The sequence below is a fragment of the Egretta garzetta genome, unplaced genomic scaffold (assembly GCF_000687185.1).
Source record: "Egretta garzetta isolate BGI_Z169 unplaced genomic scaffold, ASM68718v1 scaffold55, whole genome shotgun sequence".
Lineage (NCBI taxonomy): Eukaryota > Metazoa > Chordata > Aves > Pelecaniformes > Ardeidae > Egretta > Egretta garzetta.
Genome location: NW_009259863.1, coordinates 610,611 through 631,565, shown reverse-complemented (window position 1 = coordinate 631,565; position 20,955 = coordinate 610,611). Strand labels below are relative to the sequence as shown.

Genomic DNA, 20,955 nt, shown 5'->3' with positions numbered 1-20,955 from the left:
TTCAGCTGTAGTAAGACTGTTCATCCTCCATTTCTGAGCATTTTAAACTTAGAAATGTTAATTGGTACACAGAAGCAGTGGATGGAAGAAGGCTGGGCGTGAAACTCTGTCAGGTAAAATTGAGCAAAAAAGATGCTCTGTTTTCACCCAGCAGCACAAGTGAGAGTAGTATAGCCTACAGGGAAAAGCTGTACTAGAATCAGTAGTTCTGTGAAAGGGACAAACTTTGCTCTTGTTGATTACAGTCACACATGAGTGGAACCAAAGTCTTAATTTATTTTTTGCATTAGCAGAAGCTTCCGACTGGTCTGGAAGCGTCACCCACTGAGCACTCCACATGTTGAGAGGATTAGAGCAGTTAAATATGTGGGTCTCAAAAGCTCATATACCAGTGAAACACATATCAGAAAAGAAAGGTCACAACTTCTACTCCATATACAGATGGGTACAGATAACAGTATTGTGACAAAAGCCAACATTTGGGAATTCAGGAACTTCTACACGAGCCTTCTCTTTTCCAAACAGAGAAGACAGCTTACAGGATACAAGCTTTATTTTCTGAAAGTTTTGCCCAATGCTCCAACCTGGAGACTGACAGAAACAACTTTCTCAAGGATTTACAAGTCAGAAGTTAGGAGTTACAAGTTAGAAGACCATGCCTGTCATCACAATGACTGGGGCACATTTCTTACTTTCCCTAAGATACTCCCTGCTCTGTCTTAGATGTTCACCGACTTTAGTGCATTCTGCAGATAGCTCTGTGCCAGATAAAAATCCATCTCCTCCCACTGAGATACTATTTTTTCTGCAGATAATCTCTTAGTACATATTGTTTTACATGGAAACTGTTTGTATCCCATATACATTACATTTTTAATATGAGACTCAGTGAGGCATAGAGCCAGGGGTTAATCATGTGGTTAGCCATGTGGTTAATGATTTAAAATAACTGAGGGGATTTTACCTCCTTTAAAATTCTACTAATGCATTATTTAATAAGTCGTAATTTGTATATAATAAAATGCCTAGGCTCAGTCAATGATAATTATGTTACTTAGGAACAATTTGAAGTCACGCACACTAAAACAATACAGCAGCATTTGCTTTGAATCTGAAGCTGTATGGTAAACAAGCGTTTTTGGGCCCCTCACTACAAGAAAGACAACGAGATGCTGGAGCACATCCAAAGAAGGGCAATGAATCTGGTGAGAGGTCTGGAGCACAAGTCTTCTGAGGAGTGGATGAGGGAACTGGGGTTGTTTAGCATGGAGAAAAGGAGGCTGAGGGGAGACCCTGTTGCCTTCTACAACTACCTGAAAGGAGGCTGTAGTGAGGTGGGTAGTGGTCTCTTCTCCCAGGTAACAGGCAATAGGACAAGGGGAAATGGCTTCAAGTTGCACCAGGGAAGGTTTAGATTGGACATTAGGAAAAATTTTTTCAATGAAAGGGTCGTCAAGCAGTGGAACGGGCTGCCCAGGGAAGTGGTTGAGTCCCCATCCCTGGAGGTATTTAAAAGATGGGTAAATGTGATGCTTAGGGACATGGTTTAGTGGTGGGATGTCAGTGTTAGGTTAATGGTTGGACTTGATGGTCTTAAAGGTCTTTTCCAACCTAAACAATTCTATGATTCTATAAGTCTATGTTTCTTTGAGCTTTATGTGCAATCTCGTATTTTGCTTAATATTTGTATGGTTATTTACCTTTCAAAATAACCAAATCTAAGCTGGAACAGAGCTCAAAGCACTTTGGCAAAAGAATGTTTATATATTATGATTTCATTAGGAAGAAAAAAATTCTAAAAACTAAGATAATGTCTTACTAGCAATACAGTTACTCTGTCTTTAATTACATGCAGTGCCTTCCAGGCCACAGAGAGTTTTGTGAAGAACAGCAGACCAACATGTTCAGTAGACAAGACAGCTACCCGTTCTTTTGAACATCAACTCCTGGTCCAATGGAAAATACTCCATGTGAAAACAGAGCTGTGGTACTGCTGGCTTTGTGGAGAAGAGGGTTACAGTAAATTTATTTCACTTCCTAATTACTATGGAAAATGCAGGTCACTTTTCGGGCAAGTGTAAGGTTTCTTGAGCTCCATAAGCATGATATATGCTACTGACTGACAGAAAGGAGGAGAGAGGGAGAATATTCCACCCAGGCTGTCTTTAGCTAGGAGGTCCACTTTTTCACTCTGTTGAAGTTCTCCTCTGTCAAGCTTCTCAACAGATAATCTCTTTAGAGTAATGGCTTTCCTTTCTTCTGTTGTTGCCTTCAAATTATCAATTTCCCTTTCTCAGGGAGGATAAGCTGAACTTTTCAAACTCAGTTATAACACTTGAATTCAGTAGCTCTGCCTCATAGATAGAAAAACGAGAAATAAAGGAGAGTGTGGTCATGAGATGTGATAGCTCAGTAAGACTCTCATCATGTGCCAGTGGGACATACATTGTGTGCAAGCAGTTCTCCATTGCTGAGCTTCTGAATAAGAAATGTTTTGGTTTTCTTTCTGTTATTGAACTATAGTTTAAAAGACAGTGGGGAGCAAAAATTATAACACTATATATTTATTATGGAATCATACTATGCAATGATGCTGTAGATAGTATTTTTTTCATACTGTGGAATTATTACTAAAGAGACTTCCACTCAAAATTCATTAGTCCTAGCTGGGGTGGTTATATCCTAAACCAGACAGCAATCTAATGCATCACTGACACTCTGACAGCCCCATGGCACAGAGTAGGTCTGAGAAACTGTCTTGTGCATGGGTGCGAGAGAGCCCAATGATGTAAAGGCTTGTTCTGGAGTCCTTTCACGAAACCATTTATTCTGTCATGTGATTTCCCTCTTCCTGTGTGGCTTTATGCTATTATAGGAAATCACACTATGTTGCTATTTTTTTTCCTTTAGCAAGCTGAACATCACTATCTCCCGTGCTATACTCGTATCTTGAGCTATTCTGTCATCTTTTAAACTAGGCCAGGCATTTTTTGATTCATTTATGTCTAATATTACCTTTTTAAAAATCAAACCTACCTTTATAAAGTTGTTATTTTTATCCACTAAAAGAATTAAACATTTTAAACAGAGAAAACTGAACTCAGTAAATAAACAAACAGATTGTTTATTACACACCCACCTTCCAAGCTGATCTTAAACCTTTTTTTATCTCTGTGCTGTCAGAGATTGGGAACATTAGATTGATGCTTAGAACATCATGTCACTTCCCTGTATCTAGCACTGTATCTATGTTTACTAAAATCTGCCTTTTAAAATCCATGTTAAAATATGGGCTGGGTGGAAAACATTAAACAGGACTGGGTTGTCAGTCGGCTTGTACCTACCACCAGTAAACCCTTGAAAAATGGCAGGTATAGTGTAACAGCAGGCCTACTTGGAAACTGTCACACTCAGCATACAAAGGCATGAGTCACTAGACAAAGTTAAAAACAGTGACAATCAAGCCTGAAGTCTAATTCAGCTCCTTTGCATTCCTTTCAAAATGCAAGCAGGCCATAAACCCTCCGATGCCTAGTTAAGCAGTTAGCTTACATTTGCTTTGTATCAAGCGCTCAGCACGAAGTATCTTGAATATACTAGCAAATATACCCCTCTTCATTTGTACTAGGTACTTGTCGAGGAGCAACAGTTCTTTTGGTTTCTTTATTTCCAAATATGGGATTGATTCCCTCCCAACTCTCATTTAGGGGTAGATTTTCCATACAGAGCTTTCTAAACTGCACAGTGCCCCCAGATTATAATGTGGGGCTGTGCAGCATAAAATCCTGTGGTGCTTTGAAATTAAGCTTAAAACCCTGCAGTGCTTTGGAAATGATGGATTTTTATTCAGCAGTATGTGTTGGCACCAGAGTGGAAAAAGCCCCAGGGAGTTTCACAAATGTTGCTGGGACAAGACTAAGGTGTTCCACATAGGACCTACCCAAGGAACACCATTTTGCATAGACTATACCTGACAAAAAAACCCATACCAAATATCTGATACACTTTTAGATGTCACTCTGAAAGACTAATTCTGGCAGACTCAACACAGAAGCAAAATTTATTCGTCATAGTATTAACCTGTTTACTTGTGGAATGCCTTTCTTTGCCTTGCATATAGCAAACCCTATCTTTTTTTTTTTTATTATTTTTAAGCCATCTTTTATGATGGGACAGTTTTTAAGATACTGAGTTGCAGAGTGGATCTGAAATTAAAAGATCTAACCATTTGTTATACAGCTGTAGTAAACAGGACATTTAATCAACAGAATTTGATAGATGATAGTGCCTGCAACTGCATTAGACTCTAATTCTGAAGCAAATTCTTTGAAGTCCCACCAAAGCTCTGGGACCTGTGCAGTAGTTCCCTTTAAGATGGGCCTTTTGTTATAATGATTGTGGCATTGTAAAAAAGCTAAAGCAACCATTATCATCCAGCTCTGTGGATCAGTTAGTTTTTACATAATTGTTCCTGAACAATAATTCATGGTTCACATACTAAAACCACTTATGGAGAAGTCCTGTGTATTTCATTTAAAATGGTAATGGTTCTTTATTTCCATTATTCTTAAAAAATACTGTATCTTTGGTTTAGATATTTGGACAGTATTCAATCCATCTCTTGAAAATACAGAATTCCAGAGCAGTTTGGAATAATTTCTAAAGAACTCCATGAATCTCTGTAGGACCTTTCTTTGTGCACGAATGTGTGAGTGTGCATATATGCATGTGTGTGTGTGTGTGTATGCTGACAAGTGCAGGATTTTCCAAATAGGAATCAATCATATATTAATTTTTACTTTCAAATACACAACTTCCTTTGATTATGATGGGATCTACAAGTATGTATGACAGTAGAATACTGTCCATTAAATCTACCAGCTTCAAAATTCTTGAGTCAAAATGCACAACTTATCGACACATTTCCAATATGAGCAAATGATGAAAACAAAGGCAATGTGATAGATACATAGATAATGAAATTCAGGAAAATACCTGAGCTCAAAGACCTGAGGAACTGACAATGTATGCTTCTGAATCAAAATGTAATGTTATTTTTTCTTTATTTGAAGATATGTTTGAAAAATATCTAAGTGGTTATATTCTTTTGAAAACAAAAAAAATACATCTAGAACCTTTTTACTTTTTATATTACAATATTCTATTACTTATCAGTGTATTTATCATTTATATATTCCCTTAGTCTTATTTGAGGTATGTTAATATTTATCAATTTGAACAATTCCATTAATCGTAAGCCTTCCTTACTTCAGAAATATTTCAGAGTTCAAAATAATGTTTAGCCTTTTAATGAGGTTGACAGTGGTAGGTGAAGTCTTTCCTGTAAAAGCACATTGGATATTTTTCTTCATATTTGACATCTTGTTCTTTACATCATGTGATTTCCTGTATCACTTGTCTCACATTCATGGCATTTTAGTTTTTGTTAGAAGTATCAGCAGCTTTTACGGCAATAAGAAGCTGTGAGCGTGTTATGGGTCCATGAGCAAGCTGCTTGAATTGGATCCTGTTTTGCACAATGATACATTGCTTTTCAGTGAGCTGAGAATCAAGTCATGTCTTATGTTAAGTAGTCATGACATTATATCCAGCTGAATTTATTACTCTTTGTATTAAGTCTTTCTGTGAGCAATCACAATTCTGACAAGTCTGCCATGTTAACATTTTTAAGTAGTTAGTGGGGTTGATTTGCCTACAGGCTCCCAGGGGACAGTGGGCGTTCCAACCATTTTACAAGAAGAAGTGACAAGTTGTGCTCTCTCGAGCAACTGTGCCACTTTCCTTATGACTCTAGATTCTTCCATCCCAGCAGGAAACTTAATATTTGATCAGAAACATTAGTATATATTTGCAATGTAATACTAAACTGATTTAACTTTAACTTTACAGTTCTTTAATTACTGATCTTGCCATGTATAAGCACAAGCTCATGTGCCAGGGAGAACTTAATTTAGCCTGATTTTCAGTATCTTCTCTACCTTTAGAGTAGAATGAATTTATTTATTTCTTAATATAACTATGGGGTTTAGGATTATATTTATCATTTAACCAAGACACTTTTGTTAATAAAACAGCATTAATCATAGAATCATAGAATGTTTTGGGTTGGAAGGGACCCCTAGAGGTCATCTAGTCCAACCCCCCTGCAGGAGCAGGGACACCGCTAACTAGATCAGGGACATACCCTTTTCTTGAAAATACTAATATGCAAGCACATTAGCCATCAAGCCCACTTACATTGTAGCAGCATATCTTAAAGAAGTTGAAGTCATTACAGATGCATAGACTACTGGCTTTAAAATTGTTTATATCCTGTATACCGTACACCACACTGGTGAGACACACCTCGAATACTGTGTTCAGTTTTGGGCCCCTCACTACAAGAAAGATGTTGCGTTGCTGGAACATGTCCAGAGGAGAGCAACAAAGCTGGTGAGGGGTCTGGAGCACAAATCTTACAAGGAGCAGCTGAGGGAACTGGGGTTGTTTAGCATGGAGAAAAGGAGGCTGAGGGCAGACCTTATCACCCTCTACAGCTACCTGAAAGGAGGCTGTAGTGAGGTGGGTGTTGGTCTCTTCTCCCAGGTAACGGGCAATAGGACAAGGGGAGATGGCCTCAAGTTGCGGCAGGGCAGGTTTACATTAGACATTAGGAAAAATTTTTTCAATGAAAGGGTCGTCAAGCACTGAAATGGGCTGCCCAGGGAAGTAGTGGTTGAGTCCCCATCCCTGGAGGTATTTAAAAGACAGGTTGATGTGGTGCTTAGGGACATGGTTTAGTGGTGTGATGTCAGTTTTAGGTTAATGGTTGGACTTGATGGTCTTAAAAGTCTTTTCCAACATAAACGATTCTATGATTCTGTGATTTTAAGCATATTTCAATGGGGTATCCCCACCAATGATAACTGTGAAATATCATTCAAAATGCAGTATTCTACACTTAATGAACTCAGTGAGAATTCTGTGCCAACCCTAGTAGCTTCATGGGTTTGGTCTTTGTAGAAGGACTGAAGTACCTGAAGTTACTGCAGTATATTCAGAAACAAAATCCAGACACCTTTAAATTAAAGAAAATAATAAGAATACTTCCAGAATACAATTTCAGACTTGCTGCAAAATGCACCCACCTCTGTGAAGCTGAACTGCTCAGTTTGTCACTTGCCGCCAAACCTGTTCATGATACAGAAATCAGATATTCCCCCAAGTACCAGCTCTGAAGGGCCTAATCTGTTCTGTGTTCTGAGAGCACATCTAACCTGCAGTGACAGAACTAGACAGCCTCCTAACAAAAAAAATGCCTAACATTGCATTTTTTCCCTCTGGAAGCCAGGCTCTGGGTGAAGAAGGGATAAATGCCTAAGTTCCCACTGTCAAGTTTTGTACTACAGTTCTTCGGGTTAGAATGTGGTTAGAGGTCTCCTGCTTTTCTGAAACCAGTGGAAAGTAAAACACAGGTCTAATTTACACAAAGCAACAACAGGAATGTGCCCACCTAAATACACATCAGCTGCACTCCTTCAGCAGCAGTTAGGCCATTCCTCAGTCAAAGACTTGAGCAGATGGTGGGAGTGCGGCGCTCATACGGCCCTACTGCTCCCGGTGATGGGGTGGCACATGCAGGGATGCCTTGGGATAAGTTCACAGCACTGCTCCCTGCCACGTTGAGGAACTACCTGTAGGTGCATCATTTTTCATACTGACTGGTCTTTTCTAACACTGGTGTCTATACACGTTTCATAACAATGTGCGACCTCTGAAATTATACATTTAACATATACGTCAGATTTATTTGGATTCTTAACCACAGTGTCAATTTTCATTTAAATGAATGAATTCAAATTAAATTAAATGAAAAAGAAGAGGTCACACTGATAAAGCTGTATACGCTCAGACTCTTGCTAAATTCTTTGTCATTATACCCTTTCCCTTGTGATGTACTTATGACATGCTACAAGGTGAAGAAATATAGTTAGAAAATGTGAATTTTCAGAGTTGCATTTTAAGCCAGAGGTCTTATAGATTTCCAGTCACTTAAATAGTTGAAAAGTATCATTTAATTCACAGAAAGATAAAGCTTAGCTATAGACTATACAATTAAGCAGATGAAAGCAGTTAACCTTATTAAGCCTCATTTTCATATATCATATAGCATGAAAGGCAACATTTTTTCATTTTTGTATGGTCTCACATTCGTTCCAGGGTTATGGGCAAGATTATAGGAGATTTTGAAAAGTTTGTGATGGATTTATTACATTTAATGAGCATGCAATATATGGCTTTCTCAGCCTTGGCTGACATTTTGAAATTAGACTTCCAGCAGTGAAATCTTGTCAGGGATGGGTTTTAGATTACTCAAGCTTTCATGATTAGACCTTTTTGTACATAATGTCAAGTATAATCGTCAGTTAAATACTAAATGAACATGCCATTGTTAATGCAGTAGCAGCACAGAGAATAGACTCTAGAGAGTTTAAATTTTTGCTGACTTGGAACTTATTATGAACTTTACTCACAGCCCTATTCTTGAATGTATGTGGAGACACAGAGGAGAAAGATCTCGGTGCAGGTTTAAAAACTGTATTTTAAACTGCTTAAAGTATATATGGTATTGAAACAAGTTATTTAATTGAGTTATCAAGAAAACAAAATATTGTTTATATCTTAATCTGCCAGATTACCCACCATGTATACATATGCCTTCTATATGGTAGAAATATATTTGTATATGTGAACTGTAACTACCATAGTCTCTTTAAAAATATGGCTTTTTAATACTTCTGCCTTGCACAGCAGCATTAAAGTTGAGAATTTACAATTATGACCAACCTGAAAAACAACTATATATTTTAGAGTAACAGACATACACAGACAAATTAAATTAAATGTGCATAATATGTTTCCTCATGTTATGCACATTCATTTGTATTGAATTAATACAATGGCTGTCTGAAATCCCAACTGGATCTTTTATATGGATAAAGCACTGTTCCGGATGGCTAAGTTATACCAGGCCCAGATCCATGATAAGAATTTAGGTGTTAACTCAGTAATATGGAAGTTTTCTTGTCAAAAAAAAAACCATAAAACACATGCCATTTGTGCTTTTATATAATATGGCTAGACTACAATGTTCAAAGTGTAGAAAAACTTAAGATACCTGAAAACAGGTGTGTACAGATATCAGTGTGCTGAGCAAGCAATGCCTAAACTAAAAACAAGAAAAACATTGAGGAGAGTTTTCAGCTCACTATTGCAAGCTTAGCACTTCTACCTGCTTGACTTTCATAATGAGGGAGCCTTCTTTCTCGCTCAGGTCAGCTCTCCCTCCTTTTTTACATGGTGCCTGAGAGTTAAAGTACTTAGGTGGGACGCGTAGAAGGGATTCTTGTCTTTCCTGTTCTCAGTTAGGATCCAGAAACACATGGTCATGTGCCAAGAAATGACAACACCAGCTTATTGTTGGGTGTCTTGAAAGAGTTTCTTCTCAGTCATTTCTGTGGAAGAAGTTTCCCTTTATGTAAAATATTTAAATATTAGTTGGAATGGATGTTAGAGACCAGTTCTCATGGGTAAATATCCTGCTAACAAGTGTAGCATCTCTCCCCTTCCTTCTCACTATGAAGCCAAAAACTTCTTTCTCTCTCACTGAATAATTGTTATTATCAATAGAGGAAAAGTCTCAACAGAAAGAGGAAGAGAGGCAAAGTCTCCACCAGTTCTGGCAGAGTTATTCACATACTGGTATGTCCCCAGTGGTATGACAACTTTTATCTGGAATTGCTAGGATGTTGGGCAAGCACAGGGTACAATCTATAAGGCTTATTCCAAAATTTTAGGAAGAGGAACTTCAAATTTATGAAGTCTCCCATTCAAATTCTGGCCAACATCAGAACTTATGGGGTTCTGTACATTCCTCCTGGCAGAAATCACTGTGCCTTGAGAACCATCCTGGTCGAAAATAAATGCCTTCTAAATTAGGCAGCAGCAAAGCAGGACTATGAAGATCTGCATTTTGTCACCTGAAGTGATAGGGACCTAAGTATCTTTGTAAATATGAGGTTAGTTTGCCTGTGTAGTGGCAACTATTCATATAATATCTCTAAGCTTTATCCTATAGACAGTACCATTAAATCAATCTAAAATAATTTTATGTACCCTTTCTTGGATATACTATACAAATGAAAAGTCAAATCTAGGTAATTTTTTTATATGACTACCATACTCGTGGCATATGTGAACAGGAAGAGCAAGGCTGGATGTGTAGACAAAATGATATAGTTTTCAACATTTTACTGCAAAATGGAATCAGGAAACAAAATTAGGAAATGAATAAACAAATAAAACAAACAAGACTTTAGACCTGTGTTAGTTTTAAGCTGGTTTCTATTTTTTCACAAACTGCATTTTTCTGTCCTTGGCTCTCATCTGGCCTTGTTATCACTGCGAGCAAGATTTGAGCTCCAATCAGACAAAAAGTGATTTTTCACTTAAAAGATTGGTCTTTAAGTGTTAGAACTCCACCATCCCAGCACCAATTATTTTGTTTTGTTTCTTTTTAATTGACTAATTCCTCAGTACAGTAGAAACCAATTAATGATTTAAGTATTTTGCTACTGGTTATTGTTTCTTGAAAGCAAATATCCTCAGAATTTATCTGTCAATAGGAGACCATTATCCTGTGACAACAATTTAATCCACTGAAATTTTCTCTTAATTGCCTTAAATCTTAATATGTGTTTGATTTTACTAAGCAATGTAAACATTTTTTCTCTGTTTTGTTTTCTGTGCCATTTGGTGACAACATGTTTTAGACAATATGTATTTTCCACTTTTGTATATGATCACTGTTCTTTAAAATGTAGCAATTTTTAGCACTAGGAGTGCCCCATGAGGCAAAGCCACAAGGCACTGAGCCAAATAGATTACCGGAATAAGCAGGCCAACTTCCGTTGACTTTGCCAGCATCGGGCCAATTTATACTAGTGTCAGATTTGGTTTATCTCATTTCATCTGACACAGAACATCCCATCAGTCCACATACTTTGCTTTTGATTTAGCAATTTTAGGTTAATAACTAACTGTGGCCGCCATGCTTTTTTTTTTCCTGAAATGGTGCAGTCCTCTGACATCAAGCTGCAGAGAGAAAATGGCCAGAAGGCTATTTCAAGTAGCCCTTGGAGGATCATTTCAATATGATCTTCTAGGCCCAGGATAGTAATATTGCGGTAACGTAAGACTGATCTCAAAGCCAACAACTGGACTGGCTGAGACTATAGCAATAAGAAAAGGAGACATGAGTCTGCATCCCTCCCCCACCCCCATTCAGTAGCGACCAAGTGCTCCAGGTGGGGCCCATTGCAGCCCTGTTTGGAATACAGCAATTCCCAAGCAATAACAGCCATGTGTAGACCAGCACCAAACTTATTACAGTGAAAAGATTCTTTTGTGTGTGCATCTCTTGCATACCACTTCCTGAATTGTGCTCTATATGCTGTCACCACATGCAAAGACCTACCCTGGAACATCTGAGATTTACTAAACTAGATGCATAATAAAGAAAAGATCACTAAATATTCACAGGAGTCTAGTGACCAGAGGATTAAAACACAGTCTAGAGTTTCACCTTGCATAAAATAAGCTAACTCCATTGACTTCAAGACAGTTACATAGGCTGCGGCCAGGCTAGTCTGTGCTTCTTAAAGCAAGACAGAATCCTGAAAAACAGAGAAAACATCTACCAGTTCTTCACCTTCCTGAAAAAGCATGGGAAAACATTTGCAAAGCCTGCAATTACATAAGGGTGCAGAGGGCATGCATTGTCAGGGTACTGTCTTGGCCATAAGATTAAACCAACGTTCATGTTTTGAAATTATAGTGACAAGCAGAGAAATAGAAGGGTTCAAGTACAACAAATGCAACTCATTAATGTGTCAGAGCATTTTTGCCATCTTATTTTGAGTTTTGAACAAATGATGGTGTGTTTTAGGTTTATCAGTGACTTTATGGTGCCCCTTGGTACGGATGGAAACTGAAGTCAAAGCCTTAGAGAACACAATTAACTTATTTAGAAAATATAATTTAAAATCTTTAAAACTAAAAAAATATATTAAAAGCAGTGATGATTTCTGATTCTGAACAGAAGGTCCTCAAAGTGTCAACATGGGCCGTTTTGGAAAAGAATCTATCCATTACTGGAAACTTGTATTAGCAGGAAGTTAAAAGGAAATTAACAACAAACTCCAGCTCATTCCACCTCCCTTTTTTGGTTGCATTCTCAGATACCCTTTCCTACCTACTTTGGAGGTAGCTAACAAGTTCCCTGCCAAGGCAAGCCAGCGAGGCTCAGTCAGTATCTCAGTTAGTCTCCCAAGAGTCACAGCAAAATGAAACAGCCACCCTCTTGCAAGAGCAATTAACAAGAAAAGTTGTATTAAAATTTTATTTTAAATCATTAGGGTCGATGAGAGAGAAGTAAAACTAGAAAAACATCCTGTAGGAAACACAATATTTTATCTCCTGTTTTATATTTCTAGTTCAATTTCAAGATTCCCTGCACTCTAAGTTGATCAGTAAAAATATCAGTCATGGTGTTCTCTGAGGTTTCCAGTATCTCTTCCAGGTATAAAACTAATAAATATTAAAACATTTGGACATTTAAAGAGGGAAAGGGGAGAACCCTGAAAGGATCTTTTTCTCAAAATCCATAGATGTCAAGTTTATTCTCAAATTATCTTGAAGACAAGTCTAAGCATAAACTGCTGAAATTGTAGGATGAATACTGTTTTTAATGCTAATCTTCCCAGCCATTTATGACTAATTCAGATCAATGGCACCATGTTCCTTTCAGGACAGTTATCAGAATCATCTACATATGTTTAAACCTCCCTTGAGTCTCCAGTCATTAATTGAGATTACACTTATGCATTTATATGCATTCACCAGATTTTTCAGAATGGACTTGTGCAATGACCGTTTTCATCATCTACTGCTGTCCAGGCAGAAAGGCTTCACTGTTTGCTTAGTTCAGCATTACAACAGCAGGAGATGCCATCCTCTTCCATCCCATCTAAACACAATCAGATGATGCAACTAGCATGGTTTCAGTACATCACTAGATTGTCTCACTCTGCTTTTTTCCTGCTTTCATTCTTTGTCAAGCCAAGTAGGTAAAACTCATTTAGTGACATGTCCTGATGAGTATAGACACACTGTACACAGACTTGTGAAAAATCCTATTTTGGGATTGGCTTAGATTTATTGCTAGTATATATTCTACTACCCTGTTGTAATAGAGCACATTTTCAAGCCACATCTCAAAAATACCACATTTCAGTTTCCCCATCGAGAAAAGACCCAGGTGTGAAATATTCACTAAAGACACATAGCTGCAGACTGTGGATAAGGGCATAACCCTGACAAAGGAGGAGCAGTATTTCTGAGACAACCTGCCCCATGGAGTCTTCAGGGAAGAGGAAGCCTCCTAAACCCAAATGCAGTCATGAGTGCCCATTCTGGACCACTAGGTTTTTAAAGCTATTGGCTAAGCCTGAAAGTAAATGAGGTTTTGAAACTCCTCCCTGTTATGCCTGAACCATTAGCAGTGTCATGGTTTAAGGGAAGAATGCATAGCAAGTTACTGGTAGTCTATCAGCTACACTCAATTACACTCCATCAACTGTTGGCATTTTTTTTACAGCCATAGCGTCTCTCTCAATTTTCCCTTTGATCGACTTGTAACAGAAGAGAGCTCCCGTGCATTTGGCGTCTCTCTCAATTTTCCCTTTGATCGACTTGTTGTAACAGAAGAGAGCTCCCGTGCATTTCAGTCTTGCAGAGGAATCTCTTCATAGCAAATCTCTCTGAACTAACACTGGGCACTGACAGCTTCTTTTTTAAATCAAAATTATCTTATTTATACATTATATGGCTTAGTGATGAGAGCCTGCTATCAGCTTGGCTGTGTTTCATTCATATACCAAAGTCATCCTTTCCAAAGTAGAGGATGACAGTTGATCTTTGCATGCTTACAGACTAATGACAGACACTCAGAAAGAAGCATTTGCCAATATTGAGAATATAGAGTTCTCTTTCATACCTACAAATCCCTCCTTATAAGACTCTTTGTCCTGATCTTGACAATATTGTACAAGCTTTTCCATTCAAGATTCAGACTGTTTCCTCTCTGCTTGCGCACATATGCTGCACAAGTAATATCCCTTGCATCTCTGTCATTACAAAAAAATCACATCACTTACATAAGTAACATATAAGCTAAAACTGGTAAACTCAATACTTAAAATAGGTCTTTTGGAAATTATGACATTAAAAAATTTCCTAGGCTGGCCTTCCTAGCTCAGGTTTCATCTGGTGAGGGAAAAGTAAGCCTTGTAGCTCATCATTTATAAAGACTAAGTAGTAAATGTGGGTTTTCTTCTTTTTTGGGGGGGCAGCAATGCTTTTGTTCTATACACTTGCAAAAGACATAATCAGTTAATATTTTAATGACTTGATCTCACCTGCCCCTGAAATTTTACCACATTAAGTACTTTTTCCTAGAGTCATCATTTGAACAGTGTGAGAAACTGAAGGGCCTTACAACACCAGAGCTAAAATTTAACAGATGTGATCAGTGTGAAATAATATGCATCTTTTTTGTACAGGTCACTCTGAACACTATTTGCCCACCTTTCTGTGTACGAAGCAAAAGGAGAGTCTGCTGTCTGTCTGCATTTGCTTGGCCAAGTTTCTATGTACAGAACATGATATGATGTATTTATTTTTTCACTTCTCATTTGCCCATTTATTTTCCAGCATCTGAGTTACATCATTTCCTAAAGAGCTCATTACCAAAATGTTGTGAAGACTCATTGCTGTATAAAAAAGACTATTCTGTTCCATAAGGAAACTTAAGGGGTTTTAACTTTTTAAAGAAATAAGATATAAATGTATTGCATTTTTAAGACCAAAAGGCTGTTTATGCATTCCATTATAATTCTGTATAACTAAAGAGTACTACAAAGAGTTCTTTCAGAAGAAAAAAAATCAATTTCTTGCATTTGTGTAGATTTATCAATTAGCCTGCACAAATAGGGTGAGGAGCAACTTAACCTCAGAAAAGTATAATTAACAGAAAAAAGTCCACTTATAGCTGTGCACTTTTCTAATATATTATCCAAGTTTTCTAACTCTGAGGCAAGGTCATGGCACTGTTATGCTTTCTTCCTATTTTTGATCAATGTCAGCAAATCACACATATCAGCATTTAAGCCACAAGGCAAGCCAATACTTAGGAAACAACAAAACCCAAATGAATAGAAGCAGCCTAAATTCCTACCTAAGCTGGAAGGTAATCATCATAATGGCAAGAATTCTAACATGGCATGATGACAGCAGTATTCACTGAGAATGCAGGAGAGAAACTCAAGAGTTTCAAGTGAAAGTGGGGAAGAGGATGTAAAGTAAAATGGGTGGACCATTAGAACAAAAAGAGTCCCAACAGACTGACTACATGACTTGGCACCCAGTGCAATGAGGTGTTATGCATCATTCATGAAACCTGGTTTCTGGAGCAAATGCAGTAACACACATAGAACAAGTAGCAGATAGCAGCAGAATATGCAAGCCTTAGGCTTCTTGGACAGAATATTAAAGTGACAGGGTATTGCCTTTCTTTAATGATTACAGGACTGGATTGCTTATGGTCATATCTCCTGCATGGTAAAAGATGACTTCTTTGTCTTTAGATAAATCCCTAAATGCACCCTTTCTTTGCTATCTCCCTCACCGATTAAGGATCTGGGAGTTCCTTGATGCATACTCAGGTTGGTTTTGTATGACAGAGGAGTATGCCTGGAGCAAACAGGAAAAAAGGAGTGGCAATGCTGAAGAATATATTCAGAGGAGGTTGATAGATGTAACAGAAATAAAGGACAAAAATACAACAATAAAAGTTAAATAAAACCTAGATAGATTAAAGGAAAGGTAATTAAAAATATAGCAAAAAGCATAAAATTCAATTAAAAAGTTAATGTTGATGTAAAAAGCACATAGAATTATATTAGTGCTTTAAATCGTTATTAAACCCCTGAGAACATACAGGTATCAAAAATGCCCGAAGCCAGACATCAATTTTTAGTGTCTTCAAGGCAAGCCTATATTTTTCTATATGCAGTGTAGAATAGAGAATATAAAATTCTAGACATACGAGAGAGAAATATCAGGTGAAGTAGCAGTGGAACTCTATTTGCATAAAATAATCAACAATAATAACAATAATAGCCAAGTGACTTTGATTAGTGTACCTTTTAGTGTTGAGTAAGCCATCTTGCACTTTACTTTTAATAAATGGGATATGTTTTCAATTACTGCACATGAAACTTTTACATTAACAGAGTACAATGTAATTTGAAATATGAAGTTGCTAGACCAGCAACTGAGTTCAAGAAAACTAAATAATGTAAAAGAGGAAGAAACGACATTCCTGTTTTTCTTGTGTAACAGAGCCATCTCACGCAACTTTGGTCCATCCACCAGTATGGAGAAATGAGTTTGTAGCAAACCCAAAGGTAACACACACACTCACATACACACACCCTCCAGAAATAAGTAGATTTATATTGTGTACTTCAGGACGGCACATCAGATTTTCTGAAGTCACCACCAAATTAATAAAGGTGCTTAGGCATCTAGAAGTGCAGACCCATATCAGTGAAAAGTTCAACTTATAGATGCAGACTTGGTATGCTCATCTCTACTTTGACTTGCTTACTCTCTTGCTTTTTTTTTGAGTTGTTAGTAATACCGGTCATCCATTTCCAATATAGACAAGAGCTTTGAAGCAAGAATACTGCAGAATTTAAGATGGTTTTACATGCAACTGCTTATGTAAAGGCTTTAATAATACTTCTTCAATTTTTTGTTTGACATCATCTTATCCATCACATTGCACCTGGAATGACTTTATTAGTCCTGATTCATCATCTATAGAAACAATGTCTATTTTTGAATATTGACAGTTCTGTCATTTCCTATGGTATGTGTTACATTACCAAGACCTTTTTCCTATTAAATGACCTAATTTTTCCTGCTTTCATATAAGCTTTTTTGTTCTGTCTGCAGTGAACAAAGAGAATAATTGATCCCTGATATTTTAATAGGAAAGGTCGAAGAACTTTTGCATAGTATCCCAGCTTAATTGCTTCTGTACTTGTACCTTAATACATTTTGTATAATATCAGCAGTTATGAAGAGTAATAAGCTGCAAGAATCCAGACTCTGAGGTTTGCTATATTCCCAACTCCTATCTAATTCTGTAGCAATCTCACACAACTGTGCAAAGGTGAAAAAGAGTCTTGTTAAACTATGGGGATCTGCCAAATACGTTGTGGACAACCAAGATATTTTAGTTGAAAGTACTATGCTGTGAATAATTTGACGCAGTTATTTGGAAGCCTTAAATAAAAGGCTTGACTCTTTACTGCCAAAGATTCTATGTAACCATTTATTCCTGTGCAATGAGGGTCTAAGCACCACAAACCCTGAACAACAGTATTTACTCCCACTTTGCACTCTTATTAAGCAAGTGTAAAAATATATACACCTATACAATGGCACTTAGTGTTTATTCATCAAGTGGATGGATAAGTACTAAGGCATGCAAAGGCCAGAGATGTTCAAGTAGTAGAAAATATGAAAAGATTCCAGCTTTATTTGAAACACACACAGGTAATACAAACTAAAGGTAAGTGGAGAAGAAGAAATGTTAGTATTGCTGAATCTGTAAAACTTTTTCAGAATCTGAGCCTTTTACTATAAAAACTATTTAATTATGTAAAAGTAATATATAGATAAATTATTTCATGACAGCTTGTCTGTGAAGAGGACAAAGCATGCTGTCTGTTTTTATAACATTTTCCATTAAGATATTACTGAGCATTAAGAAATCCATTTTGTTTGGTCTTTGTCTTAAAATTCCATAGAATCCTCAGACTCAATCAAAGGTATGTGTGGTTCTTATAATTCAGTGTTTGGGAGTTTCATGTCCACCACAGTATTTGTCCTAGTAGTGCTTCTGGAGGGAAGTGATAAGTTTTACCACTTCACAAATGGGGCAGGGGGCAAGAGGGACCATCAGTAATATCTCTATAATAGGTACCCAGGCATGTTTGATAGCAAAAAGGAATGATAGAAACCTTTCTGCAATTTTTGACTTCTAAAATAAGCTTTGATGCAGCAAGGGAAGCATTAATCAGAACCTCTTCAGAGAGAGAAAATGAGATTGGTGGTCTGTTACACAGATTTCAGAAACCCCATGGCTTTGTCTATCCATCTATAATTAAATAAATGTGCCACGAAATGCTCTCTGGCCCTGAGGGCAAACCATACAAACTCTTGCCTTTCAGAAGAGGCAGGCTGCATCCATACTGCCTGTTGGCCTGTGCTGTCTTGTGGGGGCTGATGGATATGTTCAGCAGTATGGGCAATCACCTGCCAGGTGCTTGGACACATAGTCTGGCCCTGCTTAATTTGCTAGTATAGACATAGCCTGCATTGTGCAAATATTTACTTTGGTTTGATATTAATACGATGTGATGTAATCAAGTTGACATACCTAGCAAATTCACTGCTACAGGAACTTTCATGTGTTCTTAGGAAAAAAAAAACAAAACAACAAAACAAAAACAAAAACAAACAAACAAAAAACCAAACCAAAACAACAAACCCCAAACCAAAGTCTAGAATAAAATCATTAAAACTACTACATACCACTTGTCAAAGAGTTTTCTAGAATCTGGTAAGGTATATTTTTAATTTGCTTACATTCGTTACCTTATTCTCCTAGTGTCTGAACTCACTTAAATCAGAGCAAGCTACCACACAGATTATTGTTCTTGGTGCACTGACTTTGCTTGTATCCTGGTGTCACTCAAATTTTGGAAGAGATCTCTGCCTGAAGTACAATATGGGTTAGATAGTGCTGTGTCTTCAAAATTTGGCCATCAGTTGTGTGCAAATCAATTCAGTTCTTCCAATACAATACTAAGTTTGTTAGATGCTGACTTTACTGATACCTCCCTCTTTGGCAGAGTTGGACAGGTTTCTGGCAAGTCTAGTCCTTTAGTTATTCATCTCTAATTTGTTGAAATTAACTGTCAGATGCTGGGATTGTTTCCAGGACAAGGCCAATGTAGACCTGAAAATCTTTCCTTAAAGCCTTTGCTTCTTTTGTTGCTTAATTTAAGTAGTTGATAGTGGCCACTGCAGTGAGCATTTTCACCTTTGCGTTCAGTGCTGAAAAAAAAAAATCAGTCAAAAGCTTGAAATCTAATGTAGAATGTCATGCAAGAGTTTTGAATCCAAGAATTCCACTGAGTGTTTATGGCTTTTTCAATGTTAAAATGCAAGAGGAAAAAAATCGACTGTTAATGTCTCCTTTTCCACTTGAGATGATCAGTCAATTTCTGTAAAGGTTTTTCATATGGCCATAACTGTTGCCTGGTCTTCTTCCAACTGTTTGGTTTTTGTCTATGGGATGCTGACCACAAAAAGCTGTGCCCAACATTGCTGTTGTTATGGAATGACTCTGTAAGAAAAAACACAGAGAGTCTTAGAACAGTTCTTTTATTCTGTATTTTCCTGTGACCTTTTAGTCATGCATGTGACTCTACAAATGTAAGAATTAAAAATAGTCTGTAAAAATTTATCCATTTATTTGTCATAGCCAGGTATCATCTTTAATTAGAAACAACCTAGATAATAGGAGTTCATCTAAAAGTGGCTGAATTTCCACTTTATTCATGTCATGTTTATGAATTTCCCAGTTCATATTCTCACTCAGAGAGATATCAGCTTGTTGGACCTCACATCTGCATTTATTAAACTACTATATTTTTTAACAACTCTGCTATGAATATACACATCTTGGTCATATTATTGGGTATTTAGAAGTCCAGATGAAACCAGCTCTGAGCCACAACCAGTTCTGTTTAAGAAGAGTGGAAAGACACTGGCAATTTGACAGTCTGCATGACTGTTCTGAAGGTGCTCAAGTGGTGAAGATCCACGACCAACAACCACTAAATGCACAGCTTCCTGACAAAGGCTTTCATGCAGGTGTACAATGAAACATTTAGAATTCTAAATGTTTCATTGCTAAATCCTTTAGCTAAGTGGATTTGCCAGGAACCTACACTAACATCTGACTGTGATAATGCTTTGGCCACTAGCATTCAAATTAATGCCCAGTGAGCTACAGACAGCACATGCTTTTGTCTGCATGTCCTTACAAATGCACAACTTCCCTGACAGGTTTCAGTGAATTCTTTCACAGTTGTGACTTTCTCTTTTCCTCAATATTGCCTGATAAAATCCCTCTTACACTGCTAAACACATGTAAACCATGTTGCTATTTTTTAAGGCTTCGTGAGACCTCACTTTTCCTAGTGTGAGATCTGGGTCTAAATAAAGCTCTGCTGGCAAACTAGTATCTCTGATGCTATCAGCTATCTTGTCTTTTATTAGCGTCTGCTTTTAGCGTTGTGTATTTGCAACGTTCAGCAAGACTGAACTGCAGCAGCTAAAAGCTTCTTTTTTTTTTTCCCTTTCTTGCTCCTGGAACCTTCCAATAAGTTTGGCCTTACCAAATAACATTCTTTCTGCCTAACTTATTAATATGAAAAGTCCCTTCTATTTTGTTGTATCCTTTTCTTCCGTTGTCACTCTGGGAAGGGACACATAGGGTCTTCAGCAATGTCACCCATGGCATATATCAGAACGCTTGCCTGATATTGCCAACTATGCTACAAGCTGCTGATGCTGCTGAATTCTCTAGATGGAGCAAGGCCCTTATGATGGCCTTTACCACACAGATATTTGTAATCTTGGCTTCATTACTGCAGAGAGCTGGAGCTGAGTTTCCTTCAGAATTTTCCTCTT

The 20,955-nt window shown here is 37.4% G+C and overlaps 1 protein-coding gene across 1 annotated transcript in view; it reads left to right on the top strand.

Moving 5' to 3' along the window:
• Positions 1-20,955, top strand: part of ADGRB3 (adhesion G protein-coupled receptor B3) — a 477,601-nt gene that overhangs the window by 392,415 nt on the left and 64,231 nt on the right. The window lies entirely within an intron of this gene.